Source organism: Rhinopithecus bieti, unplaced genomic scaffold (assembly GCF_001698545.2).
Source record: "Rhinopithecus bieti isolate Rb0 unplaced genomic scaffold, ASM169854v2 scaffold_66718, whole genome shotgun sequence".
NCBI classification, from domain to species: Eukaryota; Metazoa; Chordata; class Mammalia; order Primates; family Cercopithecidae; genus Rhinopithecus; species Rhinopithecus bieti.
Genome location: NW_016825567.1, coordinates 1,225,583 through 1,243,254, shown reverse-complemented (window position 1 = coordinate 1,243,254; position 17,672 = coordinate 1,225,583). Strand labels below are relative to the sequence as shown.

At 36.9% G+C, this 17,672-nt stretch overlaps 1 protein-coding gene and 1 long non-coding RNA gene across 3 annotated transcripts in view; both read right to left on the bottom strand.

Moving 5' to 3' along the window:
* LOC108522697 (uncharacterized) overlaps positions 1 to 5,325 on the bottom strand; it is an 18,344-nt gene extending 13,019 nt beyond the window's left edge. Inside the window, exon 1 of the long non-coding RNA XR_001883578.1 lies at positions 5,315 to 5,325. This is a non-coding gene — a long non-coding RNA (uncharacterized LOC108522697). The remainder of the gene's footprint in view (positions 1 to 5,314) is intronic.
* The window catches only part of NEGR1 (neuronal growth regulator 1), a 924,209-nt gene that overhangs the window by 439,860 nt on the left and 466,677 nt on the right, over positions 1 to 17,672 (bottom strand). The gene's annotated exons all lie outside the window — the stretch shown is intronic.

Here is a 17,672-nt window from a genome sequence, read left to right as displayed (position 1 = left end):
AAATAAATAAATAAATAAATAAATAAATAAATAAATAATTCATTTCTCACAGTCATTATGCCAGGTAAATATTTTCCCTGTTTTATAGATGAAGTAAGCCTGAGAAGAGAGGTTTGGGAGCCTATCAGTCCCACAGCTGGTTCAGGCCTACAAGTATATTCCACATATGGAGCTCAAAAGAGTCTTTATTATACGTTTTACTGTAGCTGCATGATTTTTGAATAAACAAAAGAACGTACTTCACCTGCTCTGCAATCCAAGGTAATACTAGTTCTGAATTTCTAAAAGCAGTAACGTGAAAAGGAATAGGATTTGTTGCATAAAATCTTCCCTCAGCTCCTTGTTACATATTGTTACTTCAGAAAAAAAAAAAAAAAAAAAAAAAAAAAAAAAAAATAGAAAATGAGAGATTTTTTTTTCACAGTGGTAGACACCCAAAAAAGAATATGTGATTTTCCTCCTCTTAAACTATCTAAAGCTTCTAAATCAATGCATACCAGCATAGCTCAAAGTAAACATAAATGACACTAACAAGACCTGTCTATCTGTAGCTTGTTTTCTATATATGCCAATTCATTACTGGCTAGCAAAACCTAATAAGAGTGTGTGTATTTGGTTTTATTTTTCCATTTACATGATTAGATCCTTAGTTGCATTGTGACTGAGAAGCATCCTTTTAAAGTGCTTTACCTATTGCTTATTAAACATACATCTCCATGTGTGCAAAAGCAGCATGGAGGGGGCACTGATAAGTGATGGATACACAGGAAAGAAAATGACTATCCCTCCATTCATTGTTTCCAATTAATTTGTGTTGCAAAAGAGTGTGTGCCCTTGTGGAAAGTGGTGCTTCTCTGAGGTTTTGATTAACCTGCATCATAACACTTCTCCCATCATTATTACACAAGGCAGTTAAGTAAACAGACATAATAGGCCTTGGTCTCGTCTTTAGAAATTTACTGCCGTGGAAATTCAGCTAGCTATCTCCTTTATCTTGCTTTTCAAAGAGTGATTTAAGTGCCACCCACATGGTGAAACAACAGTAAGCTAAGTTGCCACAATCATTTATTCACAAAATATTTCTTGTGTGTCATATATTTCTTAGGCTTTGTATTAGGCACTGGGGTTATAAAAGTAAATCAAGTATGCCCTTCAAGTTTTTGCAAAGTAATGAATACAGATGATCAAAAGGACTAATTAAACAACCACAATCTAAAATTCTTTACTTTATCAAAGGTATCCATAGAAATAATGGATAAAAGTAAACAAGTAAGAATGTCTCTACTAACTATTCTCTGAGTTCATAGTATTATTATATAGGACATATAACTTCCTGACAAAATGAAGCTAACATGTCCTGTGTGTGTGTGTGTGTGCGCATGTGCACACATAGTAATTCACATGCTCAACATTCTAAAGTGACTCCAGTGTCACTTGGTTACAAGTACATGAAATTAATATATGATTTCTGAAAGTCTTACCAACCTGTGATCCTAACAGACAAATTGCTTTAAGTGAGTCAAAGAAAAAACATAAAAGTTTTGCATGAAGGGAAACTAAAACCATCTCAGACAAATAGTAATTATCTCTTAAAAGATTTTCAAAAGATTTTTATTATCAGTGAACTGCAATGGTTGATCCAGATGAAGTTGATTATAAACCATGAGCTGCTTATGTCAGAGGAAATAATATATTATCATTTATTCAAGCTAGCAATCTCTGGGTGCACAATCTGCACTCTGAATTAACTAGCAATGGCAGACAGCACAGCAGCTTTGGAGTAAGGAAGGGGTTAAGCTAGACTTAATTTATGCTTTGGTTAAGCTTTCCTTTGTGTTCCAGGACTTAATGGGGCTACTTTCTTACTCATTTCAAATTATTTAAAAAGTGTCTAATTATACAGTAATGACATTTTGAAATCATGGTTTTCTTTTACACAGAGAATGGAATTGACAGGATGGTGTACTTCCCCTACACGATCTACAGTATTCATTTGAGCCACTAACCTTACAGTAAATCTTGCAATTTTCCAGTCAGATAATCTAATCATCACCATGAATAGAACTGAAAGAGTATTAATACTGTATGCCATATCAAATGTACAATATTGAAACACATTAAAAGCTTTTTAATGAGTTTACTGAAAGGCAATATTGTTTAAGATTTGTCAAATTTGTTGATATGGTTTGGATTTGTATCTCCTCCCAAACCTCATGTCGAATTATAATCCCCACTGTTGGAGGAGAAACTTGGTGGGAGGTTATTTCCCTCCCTGTGTCCATGTGTTCTCATTGTTTAGCTCCCATTTGTAACTGAGAACATGCAGTGTTTGGTTTTCTGTTTCTGTGTTAGTTTGCTGACAATAATGGCTTTCAGCTCCATCCATGCCCCTGCAAAGGACATGAATTTATTCTTTTTTATGGCTGTACAATATTCCATGGGGTATATGTACCACATTTTCTTTATCCAGTCTATCATCGATGGGCATTTGGGTTGATTCCATGCCTTTGCTATTGTGAATAGTGCTGCAATGAGCATACATGTGCATGTATCTTTATAAAAGAATCATTTATATTCCTTTGGGTATATACCCAGTAATGGGATTGCTGGGTCAAATGGTATTTCTGGTTCTAGGTCTTTGAGGAATTGTTACACTGTCTTCCACAATGGCTGAACTAATTTACATTCCCACCAACAGTGTAAAAGCGTTCCTATTTCTCCACAGCCTTGCCAGCAGCTGTTTTTTCTTTACTTTTTAATAATCACCTTTCTGACTGGTGTCCGATGGTATCTTATTGTGGTTTTGATTTGCATTTTTCTAATGATTGGTGATGTTGCACTTCTTTTCAATGTTTGTGGGCTGCATGAAAGTCTTCTTTTGAGAAGTGTCTATTCATGTCCTTTGCTCACTTTTTAATGGAGTTGTGTTTTGTTGTGCTTTTCTTGTAAATTTGTTTAAAATCCTCGTAGATCCCAGATATTAGATCTTTGTCAGATGGAGAGATTGCAAAAATTTTCTCCCATTCTGTAGATTGTCTGTTCACTCTGATGATAGTTTATTTTGTTGGGCTCTTTAGTTTAATCAGATCCCATTTGCTGAGCTCTTTAGTGTAATTATATCACATGTCAATTTTTGCTTTTGTTGCAATTGCCTTAGGCGTTTTTGTAATGAAATCTTTGCCATACCTATGTCCTGAATTGTATTGCCTAGATTTACTTCTAGGATTTTTATAAATTTGGACTTTACATTTAAGTCTTTAATCCATCTTGAGTTAATTTTTGTATAAGGTGTATGGAAGGAGTCCAGTTTCACTTTTCTGTATGTGGCTAGCCAATTTTCCCAGCATCACTAATTAAATAGAGAATCCTTTTCCCATTGCTTCTTTTTGTTAGGTTTGTTGAAGATCAGATGGTCATAGATGTGCAGTCTTCTTTCTGAGTTCTCTATTCTGTTGCATTGGTCTATGTGTCTGTTTTTGTACCAGTACTATGCTGTTTTGGTTACTGTAGCCTTATAGGATAGTTTGAAGTCAAATAGCATGATGCTTCTAGCTTTTTTCTTTTTGTTCAGGGTTGTCGTCCCTATATGAGCTCTTTTTTGGGTTCCATAAGAATTTTAAAGTACTTTTTTTTTTTCTAAATCTGTGAAGAATGTCAATGGTAGTTTAATGGGAATGGCATTGAATCTATAAATTCTTTTGGAAACTATGGCCATTTTCATGATATTGATTCTTCCTATACATGAGCATGGAATGTTCTTCCATTTGTTTGTGTCCTCTCTGATTTCCTTGAGAAGCAGTTTGTAGTCCTTGAAGAAGTCCTTCACTTCTCTTGTTAGCTGTATTCCTAGGTATTTCATTCTCTTTACAGCAATTGTGAATGGGAGTTCATTCAAGATCTGACTTTCTCCTTGACTATTGTTGGTGCATAGGGATGCTTGTGATTTTTGCACATTGATTTTGTATCTTGAAATTTGCTGAATTTGCTTATCAGCTTAAGAAGCTTCCAGGCTGAGATTATGTGGTTTTTAGATACAGCATCATATGATCTGCAAACAGAGACCATTTGACTCCCTCCCTTCCTATTTGAATACACTTTATTTCCTTCTCTTGCCTGATTGCCCTCACCAGAACTTCCAATACTATGTGGTGGAGTGGTGAGAGAGGACATTCTTGTCTTGTGCCAGTCTTCAAGGGGAATGTTTCTAGCTTTTGCCCATTCAGTATGATATTGGCTGTGGATTTGTCATAAATGGCTCTTACTATTTTGAGGACTATTCCATCAATATCTAGATTACTGAGAGTTTTTAACTTGAAGAGATGTTGAATTTTATCAAAGGTCTGTCCTGGGTCTATTGAGATAATCATGTGGTTTTTGTCTTTAGTTCTGTTTATTGATTTGTGTGTGCCGAAACAGCCTTGTGTCCTGGGGAGGAAGCTGACTTGATCATGGTGAATAAGCTTTTTTATGTGTTGCTGGATTCAGTTTGCAAGTATTTTATTGAGGATTTTTGCATTGATGTTCATCAGAGATATCGGTCTGAAGTTTTCTTTTTTTGTTGTCTCTGTCAGGTTTTGGTATCAGAGTGATGCTGGCCTCATAAAATGAGTTAGAGAGAAATCCCTTCTTTTCAATTTTTTGGAATAGTTTCAGAAAAAATGGTACCAGCTCCTCTTTGTACCTCTGGTAGAATTCAGCCATAAATCTGTCTGGTCCAGGACTTTATTTGGTTGGCAGGCTATTTATTACTGTCTGAATTTCAGAACTTACTGTTGGTTTATTCAGGGATTCAACTTCTTTCTGGTTCAGCCTTGGGAGGGTGTATGTATCCAGCAATTTATCAATTTCTTCTAGATTTTCCAGTTTATTTGCACAGAAGTGTTTATAGTATTATCGGACGGTTGTTTGCATTTCTTTGGGGTCAGTGGTAATATCTCCTTTATCACTTTTTATTGCATCTATTTGATACTTCTCTTTTTTCTTCTTTAGTAGTCTAGCTAGCAGTCTATTTTATTAATTTTTTCAAACAACTAGCTCCTGGCTTCACTGATTTTTTTGAAAGATTTTTGTGTCACTGTCTCCTTCAGTTCCACTCTGATCTTGGTTATTTCTTGTCTTCCGCTAGCTTTGAAGTTTGTTTGCTCTTGGTTCTCTAGTTATTTTAGTTGTAACATCAGGGTGTCAATTTGAGATCTTTCTAGTTTTTTGATGTGGGCAGTTAGTGTTATTAATTTCCGTCTTAACACTGCTTTAGCTGCACACGAGAGATTCCAATATGTTGTCTCTTTGCTCTCATTGGTTTCAAAGAACTTACTGATTTCTGCCTTAATTTCGTTATTTACCCAGGAGTCATTCAGGAGTAGGTTGTTCAATTTCCATGTAGTTGTGTGGTTTTGAGTAAGTTTCTTAATTGTGAGTTCTAATTTGATTGTGCTGTGGTCTGAGAAACTGTTTGCTGTGATTTCAGTTCTTTTGCATTTGCTGAGGAGTGTTTTACTTCCGCTTATGTGATTGATTTTAGAGTAAGTGCCATGTGTTGATGAGAAGAACGTATATTCTGTTGTTTTTGGGTGGACAGTTCTGTAGATCTGTATCAGGTCCACTTGATCCAGGGCTGAGGTCAAGTCCTAAATATCTTTGTTAATTTTCTGTCTCAATTATCTGTCTAATATTGGCATTAGTGTGTTAAAATCTCCCACTATTGTTGTGTGGGAATCTAAGTCTCTTTTTAGGGCTCTAAAACCTTGTTTTATGAATCTGGGTGCTGCTATATTCAGTGTATATATATTTAGGTTACTTAGTTCTTCTTGTTGAATTGATCTCTTTATCATTTATGTATTGCCCTTCCCAAAGTTCTTTTTACTATATAACACTGACTGCCAAATATTCTAAGTTTTAAGATTCTGATTAGTATTATCTCCCTTCCTTTCAGGTACAGAGGAAACAATTCTCTAGTCAAATGTGTTCTTGGTAAAATCCATCATGAACATCCTCTTCCATCCTCTTCCTCCCCTTTTTTCACTTATAATTTTCCCTATCCATTTAAGTGAGTCAGTGATCACTGATAAATTGGATCATGGTTGAAGTGATAAAAGGTTTAACATATTACTCTTTCATAGAACTTAGCTACTTTTCCACTATCAGTAAATAACCACCCGTTATGTCCTTAACTTGCTTTTTACACAAATTGAATTTCCAGGTGCATCAATAAAATCAATTCCTTTCAAACACCCTAAGTTTTTTATCCCAAATATCCTTTGTCTTACTTATTTAGGAAATGAAGAAAACACAGTAAAATTTAAGTATTTGTTTATGTACTTGCTGTTTGGTCGGAATTCAAATTCTTGACCAGAAAACTCAAAGAGAACTCAATATGTGAAATCCTAATTTGCTTTCTTATTATGCTGGCTTTTGTATGCTCAACAATGGCGTGCTTTTTTTCCCTCAAACGTTCTATATGATTCCCCTCCTTTTACACCAGCACACATGCACTTTCACCATCTTAGCAGAAAACCTTGCGTATTAGTCCATTTTCATACTGCTATGAAGAAATAACTGAGACTGGGTAATTTATTTTAAAAAGGGGCTTAATGGACTCACAGTGCCACATGGCTAGGGAGGCCTCACAATCATGACAGAAGGTAAAGGAGGAGCAAAGGCATGTCTTAGGTGGCAGCAGGCAAGAGAGCGTGTGCAGGGGAACTGCCCTTTATAAAACCATCAGATCTCGTAAGACTTATTTACTATCATGAGAACAGCATGAGAAATACCACCCCCATGATTCAATTACCTGCCTCCTGGTCCCTCCCATGACAGGTGGGGATTATGGGAGCTACAATTCAAGATGAGATTTGGGTGGGGGCACAGATAAACCATATCACTTTGTTTCATACAGTCAAGTAGGAAATTGCTCCTCTTCCCATTCCACAATCTACCAATTAATCTGCATCTGTGCCCACACTCTCTGCCTTCTTGACTATTGCCATGAATAAAATATTCCTGGTTCTATCAAAGGCCGACTCTTCATACTGTGCTTGTATTACATCCCTTATGGCCTCTCAAAAACTTTCCCGTTAATATTATCTATTTTTAATCAATAGTGTCACTTCTTTTTTTTTCTCTGCTATCTCTTACTAGAAAAAAAAATGACAAAAACTATCCTGACTCCAGTCCCTCTTCACTTAGCACCCATTCTTTTATTTGCCTCCACAGCAAGTTAACTTGCCAAGTTTTTAATAGTTGCATTCTCTCCTCAGCCCACTCCAATCAGGTTTCTGCCTCTGACATTCTGGCAGAGTTTCTACAGCTGAAGTTTACCAATGACCTCTGTGTAGACATGGAGATGTGCTGCGCTTACTCCTTTTAAAGAAAAGACTTACTCATGAAGTTTCCAGGGGATGTGGTGAGCAGACTGCATCCAGTTATCAGCTTCTCCAAGTTTGGTCTCAGTCACCTGGCTCAAACAGTCCATGTTCAATGGCTAAGCAAGATGGTAGTACAAAGTGATGGCCATTTTGCTGACATGGGCTAATTCTGGTGGGCATTTTAGCCTGAGAACTTCCCCACCAGGTTGGAAAAGCTTAGTTAGACGTTCATCACAACTTAACATTTTCCTCTGATCAGTCTTACTTCCTTCCTCCTTTCCTTTCACAGGCGCTATTCACTAATAAATATCCTACACGCACACCCAGCATTTGCTTCCAGAAAATACAACCTGAACAGTCAATACCAGGACTAGATCAAGAAAGCAGGCTGGAAGATGGGGTTTAGATTTTGGAGCTAGATTATTCGCCAGCTGCAGGCAATGATGACTCATCACTAGTAAGGAGGAACACAGACTGTGCCTGGCAAAAAGTGGCATCCAAAGGAAACTTTCACCTAGTAACCTGGTAGAGTGTGAGGATATATTGATAGAAACAGCAGATGTTGCTGCTGTTATTGAAATGTATGAAAAATATACATAAAACTTTATCAGGATTGGATGGCTATGGCTAAGCACTGCTGGTGTTCTACAGTCATGTTGCCAAATACAGTAGCCACTAGCATGCATTACTATTGTGTATTTGAATTGTGGCTAGTTTAACCTATATGTATTGGGGCCAATAGGCATATGAAAAAATGCTCAGCATCACTAATCATTAGAGAAATGCAAATCAAAACCACAGTGAGATACCATCTCACACCAGTCAGAATAGCTATTATTAAAAACTCAAAAAATAACAGACACTAGCAAGGTTGTAAAAAAAAGGGGAACACTTATGTACTGGTAATTGGGGTGCAAATTAGTTCAGCAATTGTGAAAAGCAATGTGGCAATTCCTCAAAGAACTTAGAATTACCATTCGACCCAGCAATCTCATTACTGAGTATATACCCACAGGAATATAAATCTTTCTACCATAAAGACATATACATGAGTATGTTCACCACAGAACTATGCACAACTGCAAAGACATGGAATCAACCTGAATGTCCACCAACAGTAGATTAGATCAAGAAAATGTGGTACATATACACCTTGGAATACTATGCTGCCATTAAAAAAAATAATGAGCTCATGTCTTTGCAGCAGCAACAAGGAGGCCATTATCTAACTAAGCAAACAAATGCAGGAACAGAAAACCAAATACCGGCCGGGCGCGGTGGCTCAAGCCTGTAATCCCAGCACTTTGGGAGGCCGAGACGGGCGGATCACGAGGTCAGGAGATCAAGACCATCCTGGCTAACATGGTGAAACCCCGTCTCTACTAAAAATACAAAAAACTAGCCGGGCGACCTGGCGGGCGCCTGTAGTCCCAGCTACTCGGGAGGCTGAGGCAGGAGAATGGCGTGACCCCGGGAGGCGGAGCTTGCAGTGAGCTGAGATCCGGCCACTGCACTCCAGCCTGGGCGACAGAGCGAGACTCCGTCTCAGAAAAAAAAAAAAAAAAAAAAAAAAAAAAAAAAAAAAGAAAACCAAATACCACATGTTCTCACGTATAGATGGGAGCTAAAATGACAAGAACACATAGACACAAAGAAGGGAACAGACATTAGGGCCTACTTGAGGACGGAGGTTGGGAGGAGGGAGATGTTCTGAAAAACTACCTGTAGGTACTATGCTTATTACTTGGATGACAAAATAATCTGTACACCAAACTTCTGTAAAGTGCATTTTACCTATACAATGAACCTGCACATGTGACTCTGAATCTAAAATAAAACAAAAGCTTTATAAAAAGAATAATAAATAAATAAAAATAAACTGTATGTATGAAATCGAAGCAGGTTAATTTTTTAAATAATAAAAGCTCTAGAAGAGTGACAGTCAAAGAATCCTGACCCACAGATGGTTACAGAGATGTTAATAAAACACGGCATCCATAGGAGCAAAACAAAAAATGTTTTGTTTTGCTTTACATTTTAATATGTTACTACTAGAAGTATTTGAAAGTACCTATGTGGCTCACATTATATTTCTATTGTACAATCGAGCATTATAGAACAAAGCATTTGGATTAGGTATAGGCAATTGAAAGCTAGATGTAGAAGCCAGTGGGCCTTTTATATTTTATATAAAGAAATCAGCATCTGTTCTAGTGAGGGGCTAAAGAAAGCTGAGGCACAATTCTGAAACTAGGATGACTCCTAGAAATACAAAAAAGTGATGTTGGTGCCAGTAACAGCTTATTATCTTCTCATGGTAATAGAATTCTGCCAAGCAACAAGTCCCACCATATGCATAGAACTATTCAGCTTTTCTATTCTTGGAAAAGACCTAGTAATTAGATGATGGGAAAAGAGATGTCCAACAGTAAAGACTGTAACATCGGCGGCACTGAAAAATGAATCCAGTTATGCATCAGCTATGATTGGAGAGAAAGAAAAAGAAAACTAGTAACATAAAAATAAATGCCATGATAGACCAACTAGAACAGTAATCCTCTATTTAGTATCCTTGGAGAGATTCAAGAAGGGTTTGTATTTGTAAAATAAGAACAGTATATTATGAAAAAGGAATGATCATAGAATAAGAAAGAGCTCTTGGAAATTAAGCAAGTATTTACTAAAACTAAAAATTGAAATGAAGAATTGAAAGATAAAGTTGAGGACATTTTCTATAACATGAAAATAAAGAACAAAGAGACAGAAAAGAAAAGAGAATCGTCTTGGGAAGTATAATGTTTTACTAATTCCATAAAATGCTCCAGAAATAGATGCCAGTGTATGCACAACTCATTCTAGAAATAAGTTAATGCAAATCTATGTCAAAGGGGGAAAAAAAGGTGAAATTGAAATGCCAGAATTGCCCTGGTAGACTCTGGAGGAAGGGGATAACAGGGTCAGGAAAATGCTAGGATGAATATTCAACATACAGTTGAAAGACCCTGTGGATGAAGGCCAGAAGACACCAAGGCTATTTTCTATGTGCTAAAAGGATGACACAGCATCAATAAAAATTCCCTGATAGCTCTCTGGGCAAGAACCAGAAGGGGAACAGGCTGTTACAGATTGTGTCCCACTGATGCCAGTGTGGATAATAAGATTTCAAAATATTAGGAACAAAGGGGCAATGTTTCATTCGCAGAATCTAATGGGGTTGTACTTTTATTTTTTGGTAATGAAAGCTATATCAGAGTGATAAACAAGAAATTGTGACCCACAGATGGTTATGGAGATGTTAATAAAACACGACACCCGTAGAGACAAAATAAACAGACTGCCAACAGGAGCACTACTCAGATTTTAGCAGCAAAAGAACTCAAAGTTAGATGACCAGGAGATTGAGGGCAGTCACAGCAATAAACATTCATGATCTCTTTCCCAGTTTCCAGACCTGAGCCAGTTTTCAGACAAAGAATCCATTCAATGCAGATGTGGCGCTGACTAGGAGTAAGGAGCCTACAATTATACGGCAAATGTACATGATAATGATTCCTCCAGTCCTTCCCTACAGGGATTATGGTCATTTGATTGGGGAAATTAAATGCCTAGGTAATTTGATGGCTGTTGGACATAAGATTTAAGTTGAAGTTGATACCCAGAGCCTATCATCATGGTCTCCTTGTTGGAGTAGGACAATATAGGGGTCATATGACACACGATTAAATGAAGTTGAAGTTAGGGTCCACCTTATAGGGTATCTACTAACAGTCATCTCTCTTGTCCTCAAATATACAATCAAGAATGACACTTGGGAGTTGGATCTTTGGTCACTTGGGTCAGAGCTATCACATAGCATGAGGCCAAGTGAATATCCCTGAACTTGCTCCTTCCATCCTTCAGCAAGGAGAATAAATCAAAATCACTATTTAATCCTGGGAGTGGGAGATGGGGTTAGAATTAGTGCCACCCTTATGGATTTCACGAATGTAGAGGTATTTGTTCTCATAATATTATTATTTAATTTACTAGTCTGAACCCTGGAAAAACAAGATGGATTCTGAAAGATAACTACAAGCTTAACCCAGAAATAGTCCCTTTTTGCATCTGCCATGCCAGATGTAGTATATTGCTAGAGCAGATTAATATGGCCTAAGGAACTTGGTATAAAGCCATTATTCTGGAAAATGTGTTCTTTTCTACCTCAATCAGAAAAGACAATCAGAAACAGTTCACATTTACATGGATTGAGCAACAATATTAATTTATAGTTTTGCCTCAGGGCTATGTTAACTCTTCTGCCCTCTGCTATAATATAGTCTAAAGAGATCTGCACCATCTGGATAACCCACAGTACTTCACATTAATCCATTATATCAATGATATTATATTGATGATGCCAGATGAGCAAGAGGTAGCTAACATTCTGAAGGCCTTGGAATAACACATGCATTCCAGAGGGTGTGAAATAGAACTTGTGAAGTTTAAGAGGTCAGGCTGTTCAAAACTATTTGAAGAGTCCTAAGTGAAGAATAAATACTGCATTTTGTACCTTCTAACACAAAGAAGGGAATACAATGTCCTAGTGGGTATTTGCATTCTAAAAGGTAACCTATTCATTTAATACTTAGAAATGTACTGGTTGACACAAAAGGTTGAACAATATTTGAGTGAAACCAGAGCAGAAAGGGCTCTGAAGAGGTTCAGGCTAAGGTGCAACAGCCCCACCACTTGGGCCACATAATTTGGTGAAGCCTACAGTGTTGGAGCTATCAGTGATGGGAAAAAAAAATACCATATGATATCTGTGGCAAGTCCTAGTGAAAAAAAAAAAATCACAACACAGGCCTCTAGGAACTCGAAGATATCATGACATTTGCAGCAAAACTGTATGCCCTTTGAAAACTATGTCCTGGTAGAAACGGAGCACCTGACCATGCAACACCAAAGGATGATTATCAGAAATTACACAAGAAAGAGATAGATTTGAGATGAAGCATGAGCGGGACAGGCAGACATAAGCAAGCAACATGAACAGATAATTCAGAACCCCATGGCAGTACTACTGCACCAGCAACTCCTCCCTCAGCCATATCCAGCCCACATAGGAGGTCTGGTATGACCTACTAATAAAGGGGGAAGTGATTTTAATTTGGTTTCCAGAAGGTTTTTCTTTGTATGTGAATGTGAGCCAAAAATGGACAGTAGCTACACTATAGCCTTAAACTGTATGCTTGAAAGACAGTAGTGAGGGGAAATTCTTTCAGTGAGTGAGGGCTTTAGGCAGTGCAACTGGTCTTCTACTTCATGTGGAAAGAGAAGAGGCACAAAAAGTTGCCAAGAGGTAGCCTATGCAAATGGCCTGGAAGCAAAAAGCTACACTGTCACAGACAAGGATGAATGAGGTAGAAACACATTGATAGACCTATAGGACTTGCAGAAAGTGAGATCTATGTATTCTATGCTGATATCCACTATAGAACACCTGCAATGAAAGAGGCATTTAACAACCAAGTGGACAAAATGATCTAGCCAGCTACTGCCAGCTAGCCGCTGTCATTGGTTTCATGAGTGCTGGTACAATCAGCACATAAACAAAGTATCCATGATGTCAACTATGAATACTACACATGGGTCCAACAGCATCAGCTCCCACTTGTCAAGGCTGATCTAGCTCCTGTTGCTGCTGAGTGTCCAATTGCCCACAACATGCTAATCCTGAGCCCCCATTATGGCACCATTGCTTGAGGAGACTGGACACATGAGGGCAGGTTGACTGCATTGTTTCCCTTGCATTCTGGAAAAGTTAGTGGTTTGTTCTCACAGGAATAGATTCAGTCCATGTAGAGCTTTGCACTTCCTGCCATTTGGACCTGCCTTGGCCAGTTCCACTATTAAAGGCTCATAGCATGTTTGGGCCACTAGCATGGAATCCCATTCACACAGGCTACGCTTTTACAGCCAAAGAGATGCATGAATGGACTTATGACCACAAGATCCACTGGTTGTATTGCATACTTAATCCAGACTGCTGACCATATAATAATGTGTTAGAACTACCTGCTGAAAGCATAGCTGAAATGCCAGATTGCAGGCAATAGTCTGAGAGGAGAGAGTGCCATCCTCCAAAATCTAGAATATGCACTGAATCACAGGCCTTTATGTGGTGCTGCGTCCCTGTTAGGAAGAATTCAAAGGTGGCATCCCTAATCTACCTCTGTGTAAACATGGCAGCTAGGGTGTGTACTTGATCTCTAGGATGCGTACTTCGGAATCAGTCTCACATATCCTAGCGTATACAGTAATGGAGATGCTTCCTCCAGAGTCCAAATTTCTGCATCTTTTTTTTTTTTTTGCCCAGAATTAAACATTTCTTCACAGGATTATGAATAGGGAGACATCCATTCCCTTCTGGAGAAAACGAAATCTCCACTCAATAAGGTGTGATCTAAATATGATCCCAAATTATTTCTAAGTTGACTATGCTTTATTCCACCATATCCATGATAACCTTGTTACACCCTTTCTCTCATTCTGGGTAGAAGCAACTGTGAAAAGAAATTGAAGAGATACATAAACTTTCAATGTTTAGAGAATATTTGCTTTTCTATGTAAAAAAGAAAACATGTTTTGCATTTCCAGGGTGATCCTTGCTGCCAAAACTGATAAAAATTAACTTGGCAATTTTGATATATTTTATCCTCTATTCTTAGCACAATTTTTCTTACTTCACAGTATCTCAGACCTGAGCCTATAATCTACGGACAGGTTACCTAAATTTCAAGAAACTTACAGCTTCACACCAGAGTTTCCAGTCCGTATTTTGTTTCTTCTTCCATATTTCCTGAATTTTTATATCCTTAAGAAAAGGCTGTACAGATAAAGTGTTGAGAAAACAGTAGCAATGATAGCAGATTTACCACCTGCCCATTTACTGCCTGAAGATTTATGGCCAACACAGCCTATTTTGCCATCTGGGTCAAAGTCATATTTTCAGTGGAAATATTTTGGTAAGTTATTGCTGGCATTTTTTACATGCAGGTGGTGATCACACAGGTTTTATGGCACTTTCATAACTGTGCATCTGACTGAAGCGCACAGAAGCTGATCTTTTGTGAATGTCTACAGAAGCAATTCAATGAAATAAAATGCAGTCTATTCATTACATTTACCAGTGTGGGAGGAACTCCTTACACATGAAATATAATCCTGAGAAAGGTGCCAAGTCATCTACCCTGTTTGTTTCCAGAGGATACACTGTGGTACCCAGGAAAAAAAAAAAAAATTGGCTACTCTTGCACACTGAGGCTAGTGATACCAAGAGAGTTTCAGAGTTGATGGTGGATATTTGTTCAGAATAGGACAAAAACTAGTTAATTTTGATACATTAGCCACTACCATTATCTCATTTTTTAATTGAAAGCACGGGGCAGTTCATTTGTTTCTTTTGCTAAACATATAAATATATTGTGAAGGAGAGAAAAGATCAAAAAAACAACTGGAGAGTGAAAAAGGCATGGGACTCAAAATCAGAAGACCTGGATTCTTATGAAAATTCTATAATGTGAGAGCCATATAATCTTACCCATTTTATTGAGCCTCACTTTTCTCTTTTGCAAATGGAGAAAGGAGGTGATGATATGAACTACATACTTTTTAAAATTTAAGTATAGTTTACATGTACCAATTCAGCCTTAAGTGTTCAAAGCAATGAATCTTGACAACTGTAAACTATTGTGTAATCATCATCCAAAAGAAGTTATAGAACATTTCCATTCACTCCAGTGTCCCTTTCCAGTCCGTCTGTTCCTCTCCACACATAGAAGAAGCAAGGACTTCTGATTTCTGTTATATTACATAGTTTGGATTATTTTGTACTTCATACATGGAATCATCTAACTTCTTTTGCCCACCAGAATGTCTGTAAGATTTGTCCACATTGCATGTGTCATTGATTTATTCTTAGTTATTACTGATTATATACCTGAATAATCAACAATTTACCCATCTATTCTCTTATTTATGGATATTTGAGTTGTTTTTAGCTTTTGATTTTTATGAATTAGACTGCTTTTGTTATTCATGTACAAGTTTTTGTGGATATGTTTTCATTTATCTGGGGTAAATATCTGGGTGTGGAATTTCTAGGTCATAATGCAGCTGTTTTTAACTTTGTAAGAAACTACCAAAAAATTATCCAAACGTATGGTACCATTTTAAACACTCACCAGCAGCTCTAATTGTTCCACATCTCTGCCAACACTTGGTATTATCAGTCTTTTGATTTTAGTCATTCTGGGGATGTAAAATAGTATTTCATTGTGGTTTCAATTTGCATTTTCTAGATGGCTAATGAGGTAGAACTTCTTTTCATATGTAAATCACAAAGAATTTAGATGTGGTTTAAATCTCCTTCAGAAAACAGTCTGAGTTCTATTCTCCTCCTCTGTTTTCAATAGGCATTTATAACTCATCTGTGTAGCTTTTAAAATATCTGCATGCTTTGATCCCACTTCTACACATTTTCATTCGTAAGATCTAGCATAAACCTCTTTAAAATATGATTCTGATTCACAAAGGAACCACTGGGTTATGCTCCCGGTATCTGACAGGTTTTTAATACTACTAACACATTTATTATAGCATAAAAGGGCAATATAAAAATAAGTAAGAACATCAACTTTATGATAAACAAGACTAGATACTGAATCCTTGTCTACACTTCCTCTCTATGGAATTTTGTGCAAGGTGTGGAATCTCTCTAAATCTCAGCTTCTTAATCTATAAATTGAGAGGAATTACAATACTTACAGATCTATGAAAAGGATCAAATGTGATTATGCATGTAAAATGGTTACCATTCTGCCTAGCTCATAATAAACACTCAATCCATATTAGAAAGAAGAAAATATGTATAGATAGATAGATAGATAGATAGATAGATAGATAGATAGATAGATTATATAGTAAAAAAACTAGCTAAACAAGTTAGAATGCCTAATTTTAGTATTTTGACATGTATCCCTTTTAATACTATTATTTAGCCTATCATTCACTTCAGATTATCTCCCAAAACACCTTTCTTACATTGTTTTACCTTTCTCTCACATAGAGAATTTTCATTGCCCCAGCTATTGGCATTCTCAGCTTTCATATGCCACAAAGAAGACACATGATAGAAGACGTGCCTCTATTGGCTGTTTGATTTACCAGTGCCAGGTCTTCTGGATACTCTCTGGTTTCTTCCCACAGTTCCCTCTTTCCATCTGATGTTCTGATCTAAAATTGTTTGGCCCTAGTTTCTGGATTCTCAGTTTTCTTTTCCCTTCCCTATATACATTGAACGAACATATGCAATCAAGTGTGTTCTCTGTCATTCTGCTCTGTCTTTCCCTATTTTTTCAACTATGAATCCATATATCTCTACTCCAGTAGCACTCTCATGATGATATAGTTTTGATTATCAAAATAAAGTTTACTTTTCTTACCACAATAACCATGATTCCACCTGCTGATCACTCCTTTCACTAAATCTTCTCTCTCTTTTAATGAAAACATCTGTCATTCAAGACTCATTCTGGCTTTGCATTTCGTTTGTTTTGTTTTACAATCAGCTGCTGCTTGCCACTTAAATAGGTCTTTTTTCCTTTACCTGAACAATTTGCAAATAACATGATGTACACTTTCTGAAAAGAGATGTAAGTAGATTTCCATTCCCTTAATATTAATGTGAGCCTATGGAAGTAAGGAAGAAAGATTCTTTCCCTTTTTACTGTGAAAAGAAGTGTGTTTGCACTGACTTGGTTTGAACCTCACAACAAAGTTTTTGTCATTCATTTGTACTAAAATATACATTCCAAGAAAAAAATTGTTTTGAATTGTTAAATTTTGCTTACTGACAAGGGCAGGGATGGCTAGTTACCTACATAATTACATTTCTAAAATGTTAAAATGCAATGACTCTTTTATGGAATACTTTTAATGCATTTGTAAGGCCTAGGGATAATGACAAAGGTAAAAGAACATCCATTAAACTAACAGGGGAGTGGTGTGCAAATAACATTTTATTAATGATGAGAATCAACATTTCTTTAGTAAAGGAAGGTGAAAACAACTAGTGTTAAATCATAGGGCCTTTACCAAGCTATTGCTTTTAAGCTTATACTTTTGCTTAGAGCAGTTGCCACTATTGGCTTTTCTCCTTTCACAGTGGTTTCCCAAAACATGAGACTTGTGATAAAATCTAGTTTGGTATGGCTTCCCAGTAAATAGCCAATGACTTGGCAGAAAAAAGAAAAAAAAAAAAAAAGC